The following is a 21,749-nucleotide window of genomic DNA, read 5'->3' as shown; positions in this document are numbered from 1 at the left end:
GTCTTACAGGATTCTTCCTTCTGTCTCTCAAGAATTCAGTTCTTCTGCATCTGAAATTCAGGTGTTGTAAAAGGTACACGGTAGAGTACGGCTAGAGGATGGCTTATTTGATTGTGTTGGACTGCTGGCTGCTTCCAGATATGGGAGATTATTGTGGGATGGGAGCTCTTCAAGAAGGCAAGTTATTTTGCAGGGTCCACACAATGTTGTTGGCACTAATATGTTAGCCCATATTTCTTCCCCATTGACTCCAGATGCACCATTTCCAGGGGAAATTGAATAAGTTAAAAACACACACATAAAACCTGTTATTCACCAGGCATCTGAAAGCTAGACCTTAGCAAATCTTTATTTTCTATTTGATGCCTGAAAGTGTAAGTGGGTGTTATATTTATGATGACTGAGCTATACATAGGACAATCCTTGGATTTTGTTCTTCCTTTCCTCATTATGTCATTTGAGAATTATCAAACATATATGCAGGAAAGTACATTTTGATATATATATATATATTTAAAGCCAACACACACAGCAAAAAACCTGTGGCTGTCTACCTGCTTGCAATCTCTCAATGACCTGTTTGCAAATTAAGCCTCCAAGTGGACTCTCAGACCCCCCCCTTTATTATTTGGTCCTCCCTATGATCTCAAATGGGACGCAGGTGGCGCTGTGGGTTAAACCACAGAGCCTATGACTTTGCCAATCAGAAGGTCGGCGGTTCAAATCCCTGTGACGGGGTGAGCTCCCGTTGCTCGGTCCCTGCTCCTGCCCACCTAGCAGTTCGAAAGCACATCAAAAGTGCAAGTAGATAAATAGGTACCGCTCTGGCGGGAAGGTAAACAGCATTTCCATGCGCTGCTCTGGTTCACCAGAAGCAGCTTAGTCATGCTGGCCACATGACCCGGAAGCTGTATGCTGGCTCCCTCGGCCAATAAAGCGAGATGAGTGCCGCAACGCCAGAGTCGGCCACGACTGGACCTAATGGTCAGGGGTCCCTTTATGATCTCAAATAGGGCATGGCACAAACACCCCACACTATAATTTCATGGAATCATACGATCATTTTCTAAACTGCTCAGTAATGCAGTCATATTATCTACAGTGCCAAGAATGCCCACCATCATTCCTTGCAAGAAGCAAACCCTTTTCGGGCATCTCCTTGGCACACACACAAACACACTGTGACCTCATTTCTTAAAGGAGCCCATCTCAACGTTGGCCGAAAGAAACACCGTCTGAACAGCCGGCATAGCTCAGTCGGTAGAGCTTGATACTCTTAAGCTCAGGGTTGTGAGTTTGAATCCCATGATGGGCAAAAGGATTCCTGCATTGCAGGGGGTTGGACTAGATGACCCTTGGGGTCCCTTCTAACTCTACGATTCTGTGATGGCCTGGGACTCGGACTTGGAACCAGAGGAGACGCAGTCTGCACCAGATCCTTTGCCTCAGGCATCATCTGAACCAAGTCTGGGGCCTGCGTCCCAGTCTGCACAGGTTCCCCTGCAACAAGGACCAGCAGGGCCGAGTCAGGGGCCTGAGCCTGCCCTGGCTCCAGATGCGGGGATGACCTCATTGCCTCCAGCTGGGCCATCACTTACAACTGCTCCACTACCGATTTGGTCAGGGGAGGCTGAGGCGGCCTCTGGGTCTAGTAACCCACTGAGATCTCCTGAGCTGCAGAGACGAAGGTCTGAGAGAAGGCGAGACCTGAGTACTCGCAGGAGGAGTTCTCGCCTTTGGGCGAGACAGGGAGGTGAGTCGCCGGGTGATCAGGACCGGCCGCTACCCCGACAAAGATAAAAGGCTGCCGAACCCCGCCCCAGGTTGCAGGAGCAACATTGCTGTTTGCTAGAACCTGCCTGTGATCCTGTGCTTGACCCTGCCTGGTTTCCTGCCTCGTGTCCTGCCTTGGCCCTATTGGACTGACTCCCAGCGGAACCTTCAGATTCTGGACTGGTCCTGGACTGCCTTTCACAGGTTACGCCCAGGCCCAGCACAAATTCTACGATTCCAAGCTCCAAACCACTGCCATTTTCTTTTCCGCCCACAGATTGCTCCCTATCCACCCTACATGAGCAGATTTTTTCTCTCAGAAGGCTTTAGCAGCTGGGAGGGAGGCCTCCCACCCCCCTTGACTCATCAGAGCATGGCCAAGCATGAAAAGTGGGGCATTTTAAAAACAGTGTGCAGAAATCAGATGCGCTGCACATGACAACACCCAGCAAAGAGGTCCCTAGGCAGCACGATGCAGAGCAATGTGTTATGCATACAACATGGGGTAATCATATGTCAGCTATGCGCTACCCAGTAGCTACGAAAAGTACCAGGATTAGACCGTTGTTGGCAGCAGTCATGTGAAGCAGCGCAGGACATTATGTTTTGCACAGAATTCCACCACTGGAAAAAAATACCCATGGATGCCAACGTTGGATGAGAGCAATGTGGAGGCAAATGGGTACGTGAGAGTCTAATCAGGCTAGGTCATGGTAAACTAAGGCCTGGGGGCCGGATCTGGCCCAATCGCCTTCTAAATCTGGCCCGAGGATGGTCCGGGAATCAGCACGTTTTTACATGTGTAGAATATGTGCTTTTATTTAAAATGCATCTCTGGGTTATTTGTGGGGCATAGGAATTCATTCATTTTTTTCCCCTTCAAAATATAGTCCAGCCCCACCCCATCCCCAGGTCTGAGGGACAGTGGGCCGGCCCCCTGCTGAAAAAGTTGGCTGGCCCCTGGGCGAGGTGATGGAAGTGTGGGGAGAAGCCTTCTGCAAGTGATTGATTTTGATCTCAAACAAGAGCATCCTGCCCATCAACTCTATGATTCTACGGCCATGTCTTACCTCTCTAGGAAGATGGGGGGCGTAGCAGCTGGCCTTACAACAGTGGAACTCACAGTTTGCATTGCAGAAGGCTCCAGGTTCAAACTCTGAGAGCATCTCCAGGCAGGTCTGGGAATGTCCCCCAACTGAAACCTTGAAGAAGCTGTTGCCAGTCAGTGTAGACAACACTGGCTCAGTGGCGTAGTGTGGGTTGTCAGCACCCGGGGCAAGGCAAGTAATTTGTGCCCCCTAACCCATGGATTTGCACCCCCTAACCCGTGGATTTGCGCCCCCTAACCCTAACCCCCAGATGTTGGGCCCGGTGCGGCTGGCCCCCCCCTGCACCCCCCACGCTACGCCACTGCACTGGCTATATGGACTAGGCTCTGACTTGGCACAAAGAGGCTTATTATGTTTCTCAGTGAAGAAGAAGAAGAATAATAAATAATAAATTTTATTTATACCCCGCCTTCCACGGAGAGAGCCGGGCTCAGGGCAGCTAACACCAGTAAAATTACAATAAAAACATAATGGGGGGGGACCAATTTAAAATACGGGTTAAAATACAATTGAAAATGCAGCCTCATTGTAAAAGTAGCCCATAGATCAAAACCATAAGGGGAGGGAAGACATAAGGGTCAGACTGAGTCCAAACCAAAGGCCAGGCGGAACAGCTCTGGCTTGCGGGCCCTGCGGAAAGATGTCAAGTCCCGCAGGGCTCTAGTCTCTTGTGACAGAGCGTTCCACCAAGTCGGGGCCAGTACTGAAAAGGCCCTGGCCCTAGTTGAGACCAATCTAGCCACCTTACGACTTGGGACCTCCTGGGTGTTGTCATTTGTGGACCGAAAGGTCCTCCGCGGGGCATACCAGGAGATGCGGTCCTGTAGGTACGTGGCTCCTAGGCCACAGAGGGCTTTAAAGGTCAAAACCAGTACCTTAAACCTGACCCTGTACTCCACCGGGAGCCAGTGCAGTTGGTAAAGCACTGGATGAATGTGATCCTGCGGCAAAGACCCTGTAAGGAGCCTCGCCGTGGCATTCTGCACCCGCTGGAGTTTCTGGGTCAGCTTCAAGCGCAGCCCCGCATAGAGCAGTGGCGCAGCATTCTGCCTTGCATGCGCGAGGTCAGAAGTTCAATCCTCAGTGTCTCCAGGTAAGGCTAAAAATGTCCCCCATCTGAAAACCCAGACAGCCACTGTCATTGTTGACAATGCAAGGCGAGGTGGACCAACTGTCTGATCTGGTACAAGGCGGATTTGTGTGTTCCTAGGAGACATTCCCTGAAGGACTGTCAAGCCAGCCCAGCCACAACCCCCTTCCCTCTGCCTATCTGTTTTAAAAACACAAACTGAAATATACTCGGAGTCGCAAAGTGATTTCATGCTCTTTATTCAGCTCATAGTGGTGAGGAGGAATGAATGGAAGTCCCCTCAAAGTATCTGCCTTATATACATTATTTACACAATGGGCTGCACATGATTGGCTAATTCCGGAATTGTACTGTAAACCAATCAGGTTGTGGATTCACTTCAATCTGGAGCATGATTGGGTGGTTCCTGCCAACCAATCATACTGCTGCATTGTTCTAGGACCAATCAGACTGCTGCATTCTGAATCCTATTGTTCTAGGACCAATCAGACTGCTGCCTTTTGGATCCTATTGTTCTAGGACTGCTGCAGTTTGGATCCTATTCGACTCAGTACATAACACCCCTCCCCTCTAAGTTCCAGTCCTGCCCGGGAGGTCGCATTCATAGTCCTCAAGGTACGCTGGCGGCCTACGTGTGCGTTGCGGCCTGGGGTGTTCCCTGGTCCGGGGTTCTGGTTCTGGCTCGTGTTCCAAGGATGCTGGCTGTGATGGGGCTGTTTGGTCTGGCGCAACCGGCTCGCTCAGTCGTGGTTCTGGTTCCGGTGTCCTTTCGGCCTCCCGGGACCTCTCTGTATTTACTGGTTCTGCCTCTCCTGCTGGCCCCTGCTGCTCTATGGGCCTCACTGCCCCACTGTTCCCCTGGGACTCCTCTGACCTGTCCTCCTCCTCCTGGTTTTCTCCCGGGAATCGTCGCCGTATCTGGTCACAGTGGCGGCGCCAGCATTGCCCCCCATCCGTTAGCACCTCGTACGACACGGGGCCAGTGACCCTGGTGACTGTGGCGGGTACCCATGCAGGGCCTGCCCCAAAATTCTTTGCGTACACTGGGTCCTGGGCCTCGAAGGTCCGGGGGTTCCTGCCTTCCCCCACCCCTACCTCATCCTGAGCTCTATCGGGGTGAAGGCGGTCCAATCTGATTGCAAGGCGCCGACCCATTAGTAGTTCAGCGGGGCTCCGGCCAGTCGTTGAGCTGGGGGTGCTGTGCTGTGCTAGAAGGAATGTGGCAAGGCGGTACTCCCAATCCCCTTGCGTCATGCGGCGAAGGGTGTCCTTGGTGGTCCGCACCATGCGTTCTGCTTGGCCATTGGTGGCAGGGTGGAATGGCGCCGAACGGATGTGGCGGATGGCGTTCTGCGCTGTGAAGGTTTGGAATTCTCCTGACGTAAATGCAGTCCCGTTGTCTGAGACGAGAGTGTCAGGGAGCCCGTGCGTTGCAAACAGCCTGCGTAGTACCCGGATGGCTGCGGATGTAGAAGTGGATGGTACCAGTGCGACTTCCAGCCATTTGGTGTAGGAGTCCACCACTATGAAGAATGTTTTCCCCTGAAAGGGGCCAGCGAAGTCCACATGCAGGCGTGACCATGGTGCTCGGGCAGACTCCCAGGACTGGACTGGGGCCCTTGGGGGATCTGGGCGGGATTCTTGGCAGGCCTGGCAGTGTTTGACCCAGGCCTCTATCTCTCCGTCGATCCCCGGCCACCACACATAACTCCTGGCAAGGGCCTTCATTCTTACTACCCCTGGGTGTGTCTCGTGTAGGGCTGTGAGGACCCTTTTGCGGAGGGGCTGGGGAACAACGACCCTGCTTCCCCATAACAGGCACCCCTTGTGGGCCGACAGTTCATGTTTGCGGGTTGTGTAGCTGGCGAATTCTGGCCCGGGGCTGCTGCTGGGCCATCCCCTCCACACCCAGTCCAGGACCCGGGAGATGACCCTATCTTTCTTGGAATGGTGTGCAACTTCTTGTGCCTGAATGGGGCGGTCGGGAAGCAGCTCCAGGCTCATAACCTCTTGTGCAGGTGCCGGGTCGGGGCCTGTTTCTGGTAGTGGTAGCCTGCTGAGGGCGTCCGCATGGCCCATCGCCTTCCCAGGGCGGTGAATCAGTGCATACTGGTAGCTGGCAAGGAAAATTGACCACCTGAGGACACGAGGAGACAGCACTTGGGGGGTCTGCTTTTCGGGGGCAAACAAGCCAAGCAACGGTTTGTGGTCAGTCACCACGGTGAAGGGCCGCCCATACAAGAAATCATGGAATTTTTTTACTCCCTTCACGATTGCCAGGCCCTCCTTGTCGATTTGTGAGTAGTTCCGCTCGGTTGCGTTGAGTGTCTGGGAAAAGTATGCCACCGGTACCTCTCTTCCATCTGGGAGTTGGTGTCCCAGGACAGCGCCAATGCCATAGGGTGAGGCGTCGCATGCTAGCACCACCGGCAGCCTCTCGTCGAAGTGTGCCAAGACCGAGTTTGAGACAAGCAAGTCCTTGACTGCCTGGAATGCGGCCTCCTGGCGATGGCCCCACACCCAAGGGGCCCGCTTGTCCAGGAGTCTGTGTAGGGGCTCCGCTACCGCCGCCTTGTGGGGAAGGAAGGAATGGTAAAAGTTCAATAGTCCCAAGAAGGCCTGAAGTTCAGTCTTGTTCCTGGGCGCTGGGGCATCACAAATGGCCCGTACCTTGTCCCCAGTCGGGTGGACCCCTTCTGCGTCCACCATGAATCCCAGAAAGTCCACCTGGGGCACTCCTAGTAGACATTTTTCCCGCTTTACCTTGAGACCCGCTGTCTGGAAACGGTGCAGAACGGTGCGGAGGCGGTCCTCAAACTCCTCTGGTGTGGGCCCGGCAATCAACACATCATCGAAGAAGGGGGTGACGCCAGGAATCCCTTTAAGGAGAGAGTCCATTAGATTCTGGAATATGCCTGGTGCCACGCTGACACCGAATTGCAGCCGCTTTACCCTGAATGCTCCTCTGTGCGTCACAATCGTCTGTGCCTCTGCTGTTGCCTCATCTACTGGCAGCTGTTGATATGCTTGGGCCAAGTCCAGCTTGCCAAAAATTTTCGACCCAGCCAGGGTGGCAAGGACATGGCTGACCACTGGCACTGGGTATGCATGGGCCGTGAGGGCCTTGTTTATGGTACATTTGTAGTCTGCGCAGATGCGGACTGAGCCATTAGGCTTGACAGGTGTGACGATTGGGGTTTCCCAGGGGGCATTAGGTACCGGTTCCAGCACTCCTTGCTCCACGAGCCGGTCCAATTCCTCGTCTATACGGGGTTTCAGAGCGAACGGGACCCGGCGGGCCTTGAGCCTGACTGGTCGTACTGCGGGGTCAAGCTGTAGAGCAATGGGGGGGCCCGTATACTGTCCCAATTTCCCATCGAAAACCCCCGGAAATTCCTTGCATATGGCGTCCACGTCCACTTGTAAGCTAGTGTGGTTCACCCCGGTGACAGCTAGCCCCAGTGGTCCAAACCATGCCAATCCCAGTAAGCTAATGTAGGGGCCCTTGACCACAAGCAAGTCCAGTTGCCGCGTCCGCCCTCGGTATTGCACCCTGAAGGTCCCCACCCCCATTGTGGGGACCTTACGTTTCTGGAAGTCCCGGAGGGTGAATGGGGCCGGCCTGAGTTTGGGACCCCCAGTAGGACACAGTTTCCTTAAGGTCCTTGCCGAGATTATGGATAGAGTTGAACCCGTGTCAAGCTCCATGCGGCATGGGGCCCCCTCTATCTGTACCTCTACATAAATTTTCTCTATGTTGGGGTGGGGCAACTGGTATACCTGGAAGTCCGTGAGCTCTGTCGAGTTGCCTTGGTGCGTTGGGCCCCGGGACCTGGGGTTCTTGGATTGGTCGTCTGATGCCTGGTGTCGGGTGGGCCGAGCCCGACACACCCGGGCGATGTGTCCCGATTTTCTGCACTGTCTGCACTCTGCATTGCGGAAACGGCAGGTCCTCCTCTCATGACTTTCTCCACAGCTTGCGCAGTTCCCTCCTTCTCGTCGAGGCAGCTGTGGTATGTGGGCTGCTTGAGTGCGCTGCTGTACTCGGTGCGCCTCCTCCCTGTCAGATCCTGAGTCGTCGGTGAGGTCTTCATGGTGGACCCTCGGTTGGGACAGCTGGCTCGGCCGTGCCTCTTGTGTCGACCTCTCGGCAGCTTCCGTTGCCAGGGCCTCCTCCAGAGCGACCTGGAACGTTAGGTTCTTCTTAGCGTAGAGGCGTCGTTGCAGCTTCTCATCCCTCAGGCCACCGACGAGGCGGTCACGAAGCATGTTCTCCAGCTCTGAGAAGTTGCAGAACCGGGCGGCTTGGCGGAGAGAGGTCACAAACCCAGTTATGGTTTCCCCAGGGGCTTGCCGCTTTGCGTAGAAGGCATTTCGACGAGCCACCACTGAGGGCTGTGGCGAAAAGTGCCCCTTCAGCTGTTCCATTATTGTTTTGTATGGAACAGTAGCAACGTCTTCAGGCGCAAGGAGAGCCCGGGCGATTTCAAATGTCTCCTCTCCGCAGACGCTGAAGAATATTGCCCTCTTCTTGGCGTCTTCATCATCGGTGACCCCTTTGGCTTCTAGGAGGAAGGTGAAACGGGAGGCGTACGCTTCCCAGTCTCCAGATGCTGGGTTGAACGGCGAGAAGTTGCTGTCAGTTGCCATTCTGAGTTCCTTGTGTCCCGGAGCTGAAGCCTGGATACACGGTGCGAGGCAGCGGTGCGGCAGGTGGCGGTGCTGCGGTGCTGTGTGTGGCAGTCAGCTCAGCGGGATCCCACCTTCGTCGCCAGTGAAATATACTCGGAGTCGCAAAGTGATTTCATGCTCTTTATTCAGCTCATAGTGGTGAGGAGGAATGAATGGAAGTCCCCTCAAAGTATCTGCCTTATATACATTATTTACACAATGGGCTGCACATGATTGGCTAATTCCGGAATTGTACTGTAAACCAATCAGGTTGTGGATTCACTTCAATCTGGAGCATGATTGGGTGGTTCCTGCCAACCAATCATACTGCTGCATTGTTCTAGGACCAATCAGACTGCTGCATTCTGAATCCTATTGTTCTAGGACCAATCAGACTGCTGCCTTTTGGATCCTATTGTTCTAGGACCAATCAGACTGCTGCAGTTTGGATCCTATTCGACTCAGTACATAACACAAACTTAGCAAGTCCCAGGACTTCTGAGTATTTAGAATATCCTCAAGAACTAAACTGCCCTCAACCAAGGGAATAGATGTGTATAAAGATTGTGCTGTATTTTTCATTCTATGGGATGCACCGGACCATAGGAGGGTGAGAACGGGGGGGATCTCCCCCTCTCTGCGCAGCACCCCTTCAGCAAAGCGGGAGGAGAAACAGAGCCCCTTCCATTTCTCCTCCTGCTTCGCTGAAGGGGCGCTGCGCAGAGAGGGAAAACTCTCGCTCTCCGGGATTCAGGCAGCTATCCGCAAGCCTTTGGAGCGCAGCGGGAACTCCTGCTGTGCTCCGAAGACTTGTGGATAGCTGCCCGAAGCCCCCGGTGCGCAGCGGGAGTTTGCGCTGCGCTCCGGGGGCTTCAGGCAGCTTCAGCGAAAGCAACGCGAAGCCTCCGGAGCGCGGGGGGAGCTCTCCCTCTGCGCTTCGGAGGCTTTGCGTTGCTATCTCTGAAGCCAAGGAGCCTGCATTCGCTCCATAGGACACACACACATTTCCCCTTCATTTTTGGAGGGGGAAAAGTGCGTCCTATAGAGCGAAAAATAATTGTACGTTGTTCTAAAATTTGAATGAAATGCGTTGTAACCTTAATGTATGAATCTGCTTTGCTAACATGAGGCTTTGAGATATTGAGTTGCGCATGTCATTATTATTTTGGCATTGTATATATTAATTAAGATTTCATGTACAGTCATACCTTGGTTCTTGAACACCTTGGTACTCGTACGTTTTGGCTCCCGAATGCCGAAAACCTGGAAGTAAGTGTTCTGGTTTTCGAACGCTTTTCGGAAGCCAAACATCCGACGCAGATTCTGATTGAGTGCAGGAAGCTCCTGCAGCCGATCGAAGAAGAAGAAGAAGAGTTTGGATTTGATATCCCGCCTTTCACTCCCCTTCAGGAGTCTCAAAGCGGCTAACATTCTCCTTTCCCTTCCTCCCCCACAACAAACACTCTGTGAGGTGAGTGGGGCTGAGAGACTTCAGAGAAGTGTCACTGGCCCAAGGTCACCCAGCAGCTGCATGTGGAGGAGCAGAGACGCGAACCCAGTTCCCCAGATTACGAGACTACCGCTCTTAACCACTACACCACACTGGCTCTCAGAATCGGAAGCTGCGCCTTGGTTTTTGAATGGTTTCAGGAGTTGAATGGACTCCTGGAATGGATTAAGTGTGAGAACCAAGGTAGACGAAAGAAGAATGGCAGATGAAATTAATACATTATGCAGAATTGGACAAAATGACAGGAAGGATTCGAAACCTGCGGGAACAGAGATTTACGGAAGATTGGAAGAAGGAAATCAACTATTTGAAGAACAATTGTAACCAGCAAATTACACTAGTAGGACTACAAGACGTTTTATAAGGAGAAATATATGAAACGTTACAAACTAGATAAAGAACAGAGATATCGGTTGTGAGTTTTAAATGTAATAGGGAAAATAAGAAATGTATACTAAGAGATAAGATTGGAAAATTTTCAGGCAGGATTGATGGAAGTCAAAAAATTGTATAAGATGTAAAAGTATGTTTAATTACTGTTGAAAATGGTATGTTAATATATTAGTTTGAGAACCAAGGTACGACTGTATTAGAAATGGTTGAAATGCTATACATTATTGTTAAGGATTTTTTGTAAGCTACACACAGAGTTGCTAAGTTTCTGATTCATCTCTCCGTATTCCTTGTCTATTTTAAAAACTAGCAGAGGCACACAACTTTTAAAAGTAAAGACACTTGGAGAGAGAGATAGCAAACTGAGTGGACAAGTATAATAATAATAATAATAATAATAATAATAATAATAATAATAATACACTATTTATATGCCGCCCATCTGACTGGGTTGCCCCAGTCACTCCGGGAAGCTTCCAACACATTAAGACATCCCAAAAGTATTGTTCCAACCTTCGTCTGCCCTCTGAATGATAACACTGTGTACGTCACACTCAGAACGTTACTTTTCAATCTTGCGTCTAAATCAGACTTGGAATAGAAGATGCAATTGTGCCAGCTCTGTTCCGCAGATTTGGGGAGATGGGTCTCCAGCCTGGGGCAAACTCATCGAATAGAATTAATGTTGTGTCTCCTAACCTGGAAAGGCAATCAGCACCGTAACGGATGAGATTCTTTTCTGAAATTGAACGGCGAAGGAGACAGTGATTGGTACAAATGCTCTTTCACGGAAAGGTCATTGAGAATTGTAAATGCCACTCCGGTCCATCTCTACAACGTCAGTGAGGCTTCCTTTTTCATCTTTCTGCTGTTTCTGTGCCTTGCCAACACTCTCGTTGTTTGCCTAGACAAATAAAGAGCTGGCGAGGAAGGCTGGCTTGTCCTTGTCATCGCTAGCATTAGGGACTGCTAAATCCATCTATTTTTTAATGAAGGTGAAAGAGGAGAGCGCAAAATATGGTTTGAAGCTCAACATCAAAAAAACGAAGATCAGGGCCACTGGTCCCATCACCTCCTGGCAAATAGAAGGGGGAGAAATGGAGGCAGTGAGAGATTTTACTTTCTTGGGCTCCAGGATCACTGCAGATGGTGACAGCAGTCATGAAATTAAAAGACGCCTGCTCCTTGGGAGAAAAGCAATGACAAACCTAGACAGCATCTTAAAAAGCAGAGACATCACCTTGCTGACAAAGGTCCGTATAGTTAAAGCTCCGGTTTTCCCAGTAGCGGTGTATGGAAGTGAGAGCTGGACCATACAGAAGGCTGATCGCCGAAGAATTGATCCTTTTGAATTATGGTGCTGGAGGAGACTCTTGAAAGTCCCATGGACTGCAAGAAGATCAAACCTCTCCATTCTGAAGAAAATCAACCCTGAGTGCTCACTGGAAGGACAGATCCTGAAGCTGAGGCTCCAATACTTTGGCCACCTCATGAGAAGAGAAGACTCCCTGGAAAAGACCCTGATGTTGGGAAAGATGGAGGGTACAAGGAGAAGGGGATGACAGAGGGCGAGATGGTTGGATAGTGTTCTCAAAGCATCCCCACCTCCATCGTTCAGCCCGGACGCTGAGGTCCAGCTCCGAGGGCCTTCTGGCGGTTCCCTCACTGCAAGAAGCAAAGCTACAGGGAACCTGGCAGAGGGCCTTCTCGGTGGTGGTGCCCGCCCTGTGGAACGCCCTCCCATCAGATGTCAAAGAGATAAACAACTACCTGACATTTAGAAGACATCTGAAGGCAGCCCTGTTCAGAGAAGTTTTTAACGTGTGATATTGTAATGTATTTTTGATCTTTGTTGGAAGCCGCCCAGAGTGGCTGGGGAAACCCAGTCAGCTAGGCGGGGTACAAATAAAAAATTATTATTATTATCTAGGTTGGTGGTCACCACTGTCTCTTGTGAGAGCGAGTTGCATATTTTAGCTCTGTGCTGAATTTACATAGAAGCTAAACAAGCTATAGCTTAGGGCCCCACTCTCTTGGGGGTCCCCAAAAAGTTTAAAGCAAAAAAAACCTTGAATGTAAGAGAAAAAAACAAATAAAATGAAACCTACATACAGCAACAGTGTTTTGTGTTGTGTAGGCTCCTATGATGTAAGTCATGGGCCCCGCCTACAAACCTACTCCCTAAAATATCACTTATTTGCTCCTTTCTATATATAGAGTGCCTGCATTCTGCATGGACTGGTTGCATGGCAACATGCGCAAATGGCTTTAGATACCTATTAGGTCCATAAATGACCATATAGCATATATTCAACACAGAAAACAGCGACTGTTAAGTTGTGGGCGAACATATCAGATGACACAGCAATTCTTCAAACAGCTCTTGTTTATTCAAAGGTCAGAACTGAACTGAACTGAAGAGCTCAGTCAGCCTGCTTATATAGAGCTCCAGAACAACGTAACTGTAGCAACTTTCTAAAACTATCCAATCACTGAACGTCACTTTCGATCCTTCATTTGCATACAAACTATCCAATCACTGAATGTCACTTTCGATCCTTCATTTGCATAAATATCTACAGTATCCCCCTGCTGGCCCAGGGTGAGAACTTCAGTACATAACAGTGACGATTTTTTGTTGACAAAGGACAGCTGGACATATAAAGAGCCCCATTACCTTCAGTAGCTTGGGGCATCATCAAACATAAATCCAGCCCTGTCTGCGCTGTGTAGGTTTCATCTTTTTCCAAAGGAGAGCAAAGACCTGTCTTTGTAAGAAGTCCATGCTTCAAAGTGTTCTGAGGGGTCTCCTGTCAGAATCACTCTCATCGAATGTCGGAGAGCCTCTTCGTTTGTGTCAACGAGCTGTCAGCCAGCAGACATTTTCTCAAAAGGCACTGTGCCCTGCCTATGTGTCAGGGAACACAGGGAGGATGGAACTCGTTTGCCTTTTTCCCTTTTCCCCCTCAGAGTGGGGTGACATTGGGTGGCTTCTATTTGTGCATAGAAAGAGATGGCCTGGCCAAACCTTGTGTGGCATTGATGAGCACCTTTGGCCATGAGCAAATGTTAAGAGCCTGAGAAATGTACTGCAGTGGTGCACGGAAATAAATAGTCTGGCAAGACCAATGGTTGGAAGAATAAATAAATTTATTGTTTATTGCTTCCGGCCAACAAAGCCTTGCTGAGTGCAAGCTTTGGCCAAGATGGGTCCAAGAAGTTCACACTGACACACTGACAATACTGGCCAACTTTGGAGAAGAAGCAGGAAGGAAGTAAAGGCTGACAGGAAGTGATGTCATTTACCAACAAGTACGTACTAAAAGAGAGAAGTGATCAGTGAGGAGGAAGAACAAGGAGTCTATCTGTCGCCCCCCCAGTGGTTCAAGTAGTTTATTGCACACCCTGTTGTTTTCCGCCCAACGCTAAACACCTGGCAACATCCTGTAATTCAGGAGTTGGCATACATCCATCACGATCAATGGCTACTGATCTTAATGGCCATAGGCGACCTCTGGGATCAGAGGCATCCCACCTCTTAATACCAATTGCTGAGGAGAGGCTCTTTAAAAAAGTATACCATTCGCGGAGCAATGGATCCAAACTACAAGAAAGAAGATTCCACCTAAACATTAGGAAGAACTTCCTGACAGTAAGAGCTGTTCAACAGTGGAATTTGCTGCCAAGGAGTGTGGTGGAGTCTCCTTCTTTGGAGGTCTTTAAGCAGAGGCTTGACAACCATATGTCAGGAGTGCTCTGATGGTGTTTCCTGCTTGGCAGGGGGTTGGACTCGATGGCCCTTGTGGTCTCTTCCAAATCTATGATTCTATGATGCTATGTCTTCCATGAGTTGACCCCCAGCATGTTACTGAAGTACCTCTGGCACACCTGCTTAGGGAAAAAGCCATCTGCTTTGCATGCAGAAGGTTCCAGGTTTGATCCTTCATCTCCAGGTAGGGCTAGAAATGGCCTCTGTCTAGTCCAAAAAGGACCGGAAAAATCAGAAAGACCAAAATGTTAATAAGGAACAGGGGAAAAATTATAATCTATCTTAAAAACCATTGTAAACATGTAAAATCATTAGTGGGACTGGAATAATACTTGTAGTTTAATGGTGAATTTTGGACACAATGGAGATGCAAAAGATTTGGATTATTATAAAAGATGCAGGAGGAAAGGACTAACAATGGGACCCACAAAGGGGAGGAGGGAAGTCCAGGAGATTCTGTGGAATCTTGTTTCTATATTGTATGTTGATATGTTATTGTAAAAATTTTAATTTGAAAAACCCAAATAAAACAAACCTAGACAGCATCTTAACCTAGACAGCATCTTAAAAAGCAGAGACATCACCTTGCTGACAAAGGTCCATATAGTTAAAGCTATGGTTTTCCCAGTAATGATGTATGGAAGTGAGAGCTGGACCATAAAGAAGGCTGTTCGCCGAAGAATTGATGCTTTTGAATTCTGGTGCTGGAGGAGACTCTTGAGAGTCCCATGGACTGCAAGAAGATCAAACCTATCCATTCTGAAGGAAATCAACCCTGAGTGCTCACTGGAAGGACAGATCCTGAAGCTGAGGCTCCAATACTTTGGCCACCTCATGAGAAGAGAAGACTCCCTGGAAAATGTTGGGAAAGATAGAGGGCACAAGGAGAAGGGGATGACATGGTTGGACGATGTTCTTGAAGCTACCAGCATGAGTTTGACCAAACTGCGGGAGGCAGTGGAAGACAGGAGTGCCTGGCGTGCTCTGGTCCATGGGGTCATGGACGACTAAACGACTAAACAACAACAACCACAAAAAAAGGAAATGCCCTCTGCCTGAAATACTACAGGTCCCCTGCCAGAAGACTATACTGAGCTAGATGGAACCACAAAACACCCATTTCACAGAACAAAAACTGATGATGCTCAGAAACAGCAGTTTGGACTGCACTCCTATTTTATGTTGAGGACAATAAAGGGGGGGAAACTGACCAAGAAATATTGATTGAACTCCCTTGCTCACCCTCACCCCCCCCTACAACTCCCACTAACTCAGGCTTGCCACTCCGAGTCTGAATATAACAATCTAATTTCACACTTCCTAAACATAACAATTATCACTGCTGGATTGCTTCCACCGTGAGAGGAAGCAGCGCCCGCAAACCTGCACTTTCATTCCTCCCAGAGTATTTATTTAATCGACATGGGCCTTGACTAAAAGGGTTTAACACTTATCATTCCCAAATATGCATGGGATTAAAAAGCACCATATTTCCAGGTCTAGATCTCTGTTACCTTTGCAGCCGGCGTTGTTCCACACCGGGGTATCTGCTGGTTTTTGCCTAACGGGTTGGGGTCCCAATCCTTTTGGGACTGAAGGCATCTTTGAAAATCCAATAAATTGCCACAAAATGCCCACATATCTATTTGGGAAGGAGAGAAGATTTTGGGAAGAGAAAGAGACATGAAAAATGAAATCAAATCAAGGACTCGGCTGTATAATGATGATTTGTCCATACAAAGACCCCATGAGCCTTTTGGAGATCAGGCAGCTCTCGCAAACACAGTCCAACCACTAGGACTCGTTTCCTTCATCCTATAAACACAATCACTCTGATTTGCAACATTGCTAGGTTTTTTGCCTGTCATGTAAACCATCACAAGACTCTTTGCAACGTTCCTCCTGCCCTAGGTACTCATTTTTGCAGCGGCATTTTGTCCAGGCAAGCATAATACTCTTGTCACCGGATTCCCAAGCAGGAAACGTTAATTCCCCCCAAACTCCATCTATAGAACAAACAAACAAACAAACCATCAAACAAACAAACTCCCCAGGAATCGGAAGCAGGCAAGTTGATTAATAATAATAATAATAATAATAATAATAATAATAATAATAATTTATTTATACCCCGCCCATCTGGCTGGACTTCCCCAGCCACTCTGGGCGGCTTCCAAAAAAATATTAAAATACTGTAATACACCAAACATTAAAAGCTTCCCTAAACAGGGCTGCCTTCAGATGTCTTCTAGAAGTCTGGTAGTTGTTTTTCTCTTTGACATCTGGTGGGAGGGCATTCCACAGGGCTGGTGCCACTACCGAGAAGGCCCTCTGTCTGGTTCCCTGTAACTTGGCTTCTTGGCTTCTCGCAGCGAAGGAACTGCCAGAAGGCCCTCAGAGCTGGACCTCAGTGTCTGGGCAGAACGATGGAGGTGGAGACGCTCCTTCGGGTATACTGGACTGAGGCCACTAGATTGATGGGCTTCCAAGTTACAGGAGTACTAGCCTTGGCAGTTTGAGCTTAACCGAAAGCTTGTTGCCTGAACAAAATGAGGTGAAAAAGTGGTTTGGTTTGAACTTCTCAAAACAATGCATGAGCCAAAAAAAGCTATCCCTCAACAGCTGGACTTCTCCAGAGTTTGCAGTGCAGTCCTCCTACCAAATAATTTGCATGGTAGGGAAAAGTGGGCATAAAAATTCATGTATTTGTGAAATTCATTGGGAGTAAAGCAGTGATGAGCAAACTTGGCCCTCCAGCTGTTTTTGGACTACAACTCCCATCATCCCTAGCTAGCAAGACCAGTCGTCAGGGATGATGGGAATTGTAGTCCCAAAACAGCTGGAGGGCCAAGTTTGGCCACCGCTGGAATAAAGCAACAACGCTTGCAGTATGTTACCTGAACCAGTGGGGGGCAATAGACAGAAAGGCAACCTTCCTCATCACGGACTCCTCCTTGATAACCCATAGATAGTTGTTTCTCAGACTTTTCCTTCCTCCCTCCCTCCTCCAGTTCAGTGAGGGTTGAGTTTTAGACCTTCTTTGGTTGACCTCATGACTCCATTACAGCCACATGGAAGCTGGTGTTCAGAATGGGCTTCCTTGCCAGGAATAATAAATCCAAGTTTTGTGTTGTTTTTTAAAAAAATCATTCTTTCAATCAGCACACTTACCAGACGATTTATTTCGGCATTCTGCTGCTTTATATATCCCAAACTCCAACCAAAACAACAGACAAAGAATGCATTGTATTAGAGGAAATTGCTTGCAAGTATGCATACATTAGCAGCACTAAAATAGTCAATGAATATTCATGAGGGCCGCTTCTTTTTTAAGCAAACTGATCTGGAAATGTGGAGACCGAGGAGAAGAAGGACAGGAGGAGGAGGAGGAGGAGGAGGTTTGGATTTGATATCCCGCTTTATCACTAGCCTAAGGAGTCTCAAAAAGGGACGCAGGTGGTGCACAGAGCTTAGGACTTGCTGATCAAAAGGTCGGCGGTTCAAATCCCCACAATGGGGTGAGCTCCCGTTGCTCGGACCCAGCTCCTGTCAACCTAGCAGTTCAAAAGTACATCAAAGTGCAAGTAGATAAATAGGTACCACTCAGGCGGGAAGGAAAACGGCATTTCCGTGCGCTGCTCTGGTTCGCCAGAAGTGGCTTAGTCATGCTGGCCACATGACCCGGAAGCTCCAGCTCCCTCGGCCAGTAAAGCAAGATGAGCGCCTCAACCCCAGAGTCGGTCATGACTGGACCTAATGGTCAGGGGTCCCTTTACCTTTAAGGAGTCTCAAAGCAGCTAACATTCTCCTTTCGCTTCCTCCCCCACAACAAACACTCTGTGAGGTGAGTGGGGCTGAGAGACTTCAGAGAAGTGTGACTGGCCCAAGGTCACCCAGCAGCTGCATGTGGAGGAGCGGAGATGCAAACCCGGTTCACCAGATTACGAGTCCACCGCTCTTAACCACCACACCACGCTGGAGTCAAGATGAGCAAAATGAGAAACAGAAATGGGCAGGGAGGCCCATCCCTAGTGGTGACAGCCAATGCCTTAAAACGATGGTTTCCAACCAGTGTGCCATGGTACCCTGGGGTGCCTTGAATGATGGTCAGTTATGCCGCGGGCAACACTGGCCTCTGTCCCTCTTTCCTTCCCTCCCTCCTCTGATGCCCTCTTGAGTCTCTGCCTCCCAAAGACTTGTGGGGCTGTTTGTTGCAGCAGCCCTGGCTACAAGTTCTGCAGGCGAATGGTGCCTGGCCAGGGGGTGCTAAGTGCCAGGAGCTGAGGCGGCCTCAGAGTAAGCAAGCAAGTGGGCAAGCCAGCCAGCCAGTCCACCAGCCGTTGCTGTTGGGAATGGCCGAACAACTGTCCAGTATACCTAAAGGAGCATCCCCACCCCCATCGTTCTGCCCAGACACTGAGGTCCAGCTCTGAGGTCCTTATGGCGGTTTCCTCACTGCGGGAAGCAAAGCTACAGGGAACCAGGCAGAGGGTCTTCTTGGTCGTGGCGCCCGCCCTGTGGAACGCCCTTCCATCAGATGTCAAAGAAATAAGCAACTACCTGACATTCAGAAGGCATCTGAAGGCAGCCCTGTTCAGGGAAGTTTTTAATGTGTGACATTTTAGTGTATTTTTTGTGTTTGTTGGAAGCCGCCCAGAGTGGCTGGGGAAACCCAGCCAGATGGGCGGGGTACAAATATATTATTATTATTATTATTATTATTATTATTATTATTATTATTATTATTATTACTAGGAGGCCAGGCACAGCGGCAGAGCATATGCCCATGTTGCCCAGGGCAGGCGTGCTCCCGAGGGGGGTGGAAGGTGCCCTCCCAGGCACGGGTTAGTCGCTCGGGTAAATGGAGTGGCATGCGTGCCCTTGCAGCCAGGGGCGGAGCAGGCCACGCACAGGCGTGGAGTGAGCTGTCGATGGCGGACATTCGGCTAGCCGTCCACCCGCGACTCCCAAGCCATCAAAATGAAGTGGGAGGGGAGGAATGCCGTCAGCAAAGTGGCACAGCTTCCCCCTTCCCCTGACAGCTCAGGGTAAGCTTGGGAGTCGCAGCCAGGTGGCCCGCCAAATGTAACCCCCTCAGAGAAGACACCCGGGGCGGCCTGCCCCCACAGCACCCCCCTTCCTCTGCCCTTCGCCAGCCAGGCAGGCAGGCAATGCATTGACTCACAGCTTTGGGTTGAGCACAGAGGAAGATGAGTCTCTGTGTTTCTAACTTCCATCATGGATGGATGGCGGCTAATGGATTGAGGTTGAATCCTGACAAGACAGAAGTGCTGTTCTTGGGGGACAGGGGGCGGGCGGGTGTGGAGGACTCCCTGGTCCTGAATGGGGTAACTGTGCCCCTGAAGGACCAGGTGCGCAGCCTGGGAGTCATTTTGGACTCACAGCTGTCCATGGAGGCACAGGTCAATTCTGTGTCCAGGGCAGCTGTTTACCAGCTCTGTCTGGTATGCAGGATGAGACATACCTGCCCGCGGACTGTCTTGCCAGACTGGTGCATGCTCTGGTTATCTCCCGCTTGGACGACTGCAATGTGCTCTCCATGGGGCTACCTTTGAAGGTGACCCGGAAACTACAACTAATCCAGAATGTGGCAGCTAGACTGGTGACTGGGAGCGGCCGCCGAGACCACATAACACCAATCTTGAAAGACCAGTATGTTTCCGAACACAATTCAAAGTGTTAGTGCTGACCTTTAAAACCTGAAACGGCCTTGGCCCAGTATACCTGAAAGAGAATCTCCACCTCCATCGTTCTGCCCGGACGCTCAGGTCCAGCGCCGAGGGCCTTTTGGCAGTCCCCTCACTGCGAGAGGCAAAGCTACAGGGAACCAGGCAGAGGGCCTTCTCGGTAGTGGCACCCGCCCTATGAAACGCCCTCCCATCAGATGTCAAAGAGATGAACAACTACCTGACATTTAGAAGACATCTGAAGGCAGCCCTGTTCAAGGAAGTTTTTAATGTGTGACATTTTAATGTATTTTTAATCTTTGTTGGAAGCCGCCCAGATGGGCGGGGTACAAATAATACATTATTGCTATTATTATCAACCAAACCACACACACACACCTCGCCTATTGCTCTCCATCCTAGGATAACATGGTGTCCAGACAGAGGTACACAGACACAGTTTGAGTCTGCTTCAGAAACATCCGGGAGGGGAGGGGCCTTAAGAGCAGTAGAAAGCAATGGTTATAGGACAAAATATAGATTTTAATCTCTGGGGAAAACTTTGGAAGAGCGATCTGAAATTTACAGCATGTTATTGCTTGAAGGAGAAATACCTGAAAATGATTTACAGAGATGACACAAGATCTACCCACTCTGGAAGAATGGCAGATGAAGGTGATGGACTATATGGGACTGGCAGAAATGACTGGCAGAATCCGAGACCTGGGAGAAGAGTCGGCGGAAGAAGACTGGAAGAAATTTAAAGACTATTTACAGAAATATTGTAAAATTAATGAATGTTAGAATGATGTTGGACAGAAATTAAGTGGTTTCCAGCTGTAATGCTTAAGAGAATATGAAAAAAAAGGTTTAGAAATAAGTAAAAACTAATGGTGAGGATTTGCTGAACTAACAATCTGAATTGGAATACAAAAAAGGGAGGTATGAGGAGGTCTGGAAAATAAGTTAAAAGAAAATAAGTAATGGAAATTCTATGTGTTTTTAATTGTTTTTATTTTTGTATTTTTGTAATTTTTTCTTTTTATTTTACATTGTATTATTTTTGAAAACTTTAATAAATATTCTATAAAAAAAGAAAGAAAATGATTTACAGACTACTTTTTGTTGGGGATAATTTGGATGGAAAGGTGTAAAAAAAAGACCATTTATGCATGCCACTACTGCAGCTTGTGTTTTGTTAGCCCAAAAATGGAAAACAAGCAAGGTCCCAACTAAAGAAGAATGGCAACTTAAGTTGATGGAATATGCACAGATTTAACACACAGAACAAGAGAACAAGAAGAACATATGTTTAAAGAAGATTGGAAAATGTTTATTGAATATCTGGGGGAACATTGTGTATATTTGAAAATGTGGGCAGCATTATGATAAATTCAACAGTGTAAACAAGTTTTGATGGATGTAATAATGGATTACTGAATGGTTTGGTTTATGTAAAATATGCAGGGGTTTGTGATATGCAGAATGAACCATGGAAAGAGAAGAAGGGAAGTCATTGATATTTTAAGGTTGATTAAATGAATATTTTAAAATGTAAAACTGAAAATTTAATAAAAATTAGGGGGAGAGCAGTAGAAGGCAGAGACCTTCAGACCTGGCAACTTCTCCATAGGGGCAAGACCTACTGGGAAGGGTTGCTGCGACCACTAGGCAGAGTTGCATTTTTGTTTCCTGGAAGAAAGAGTTAACCTCACTGGCATCTTGTGTCCTTTCTTGCTGAGCTGCA

This window comes from Podarcis erhardii (assembly GCF_964252035.2).
Source record: "Podarcis erhardii genome assembly, chromosome: 9".
Lineage (NCBI taxonomy): Eukaryota > Metazoa > Chordata > Lepidosauria > Squamata > Lacertidae > Podarcis > Podarcis erhardii.
Note: the sequence above shows the minus strand (reverse complement) of the source record.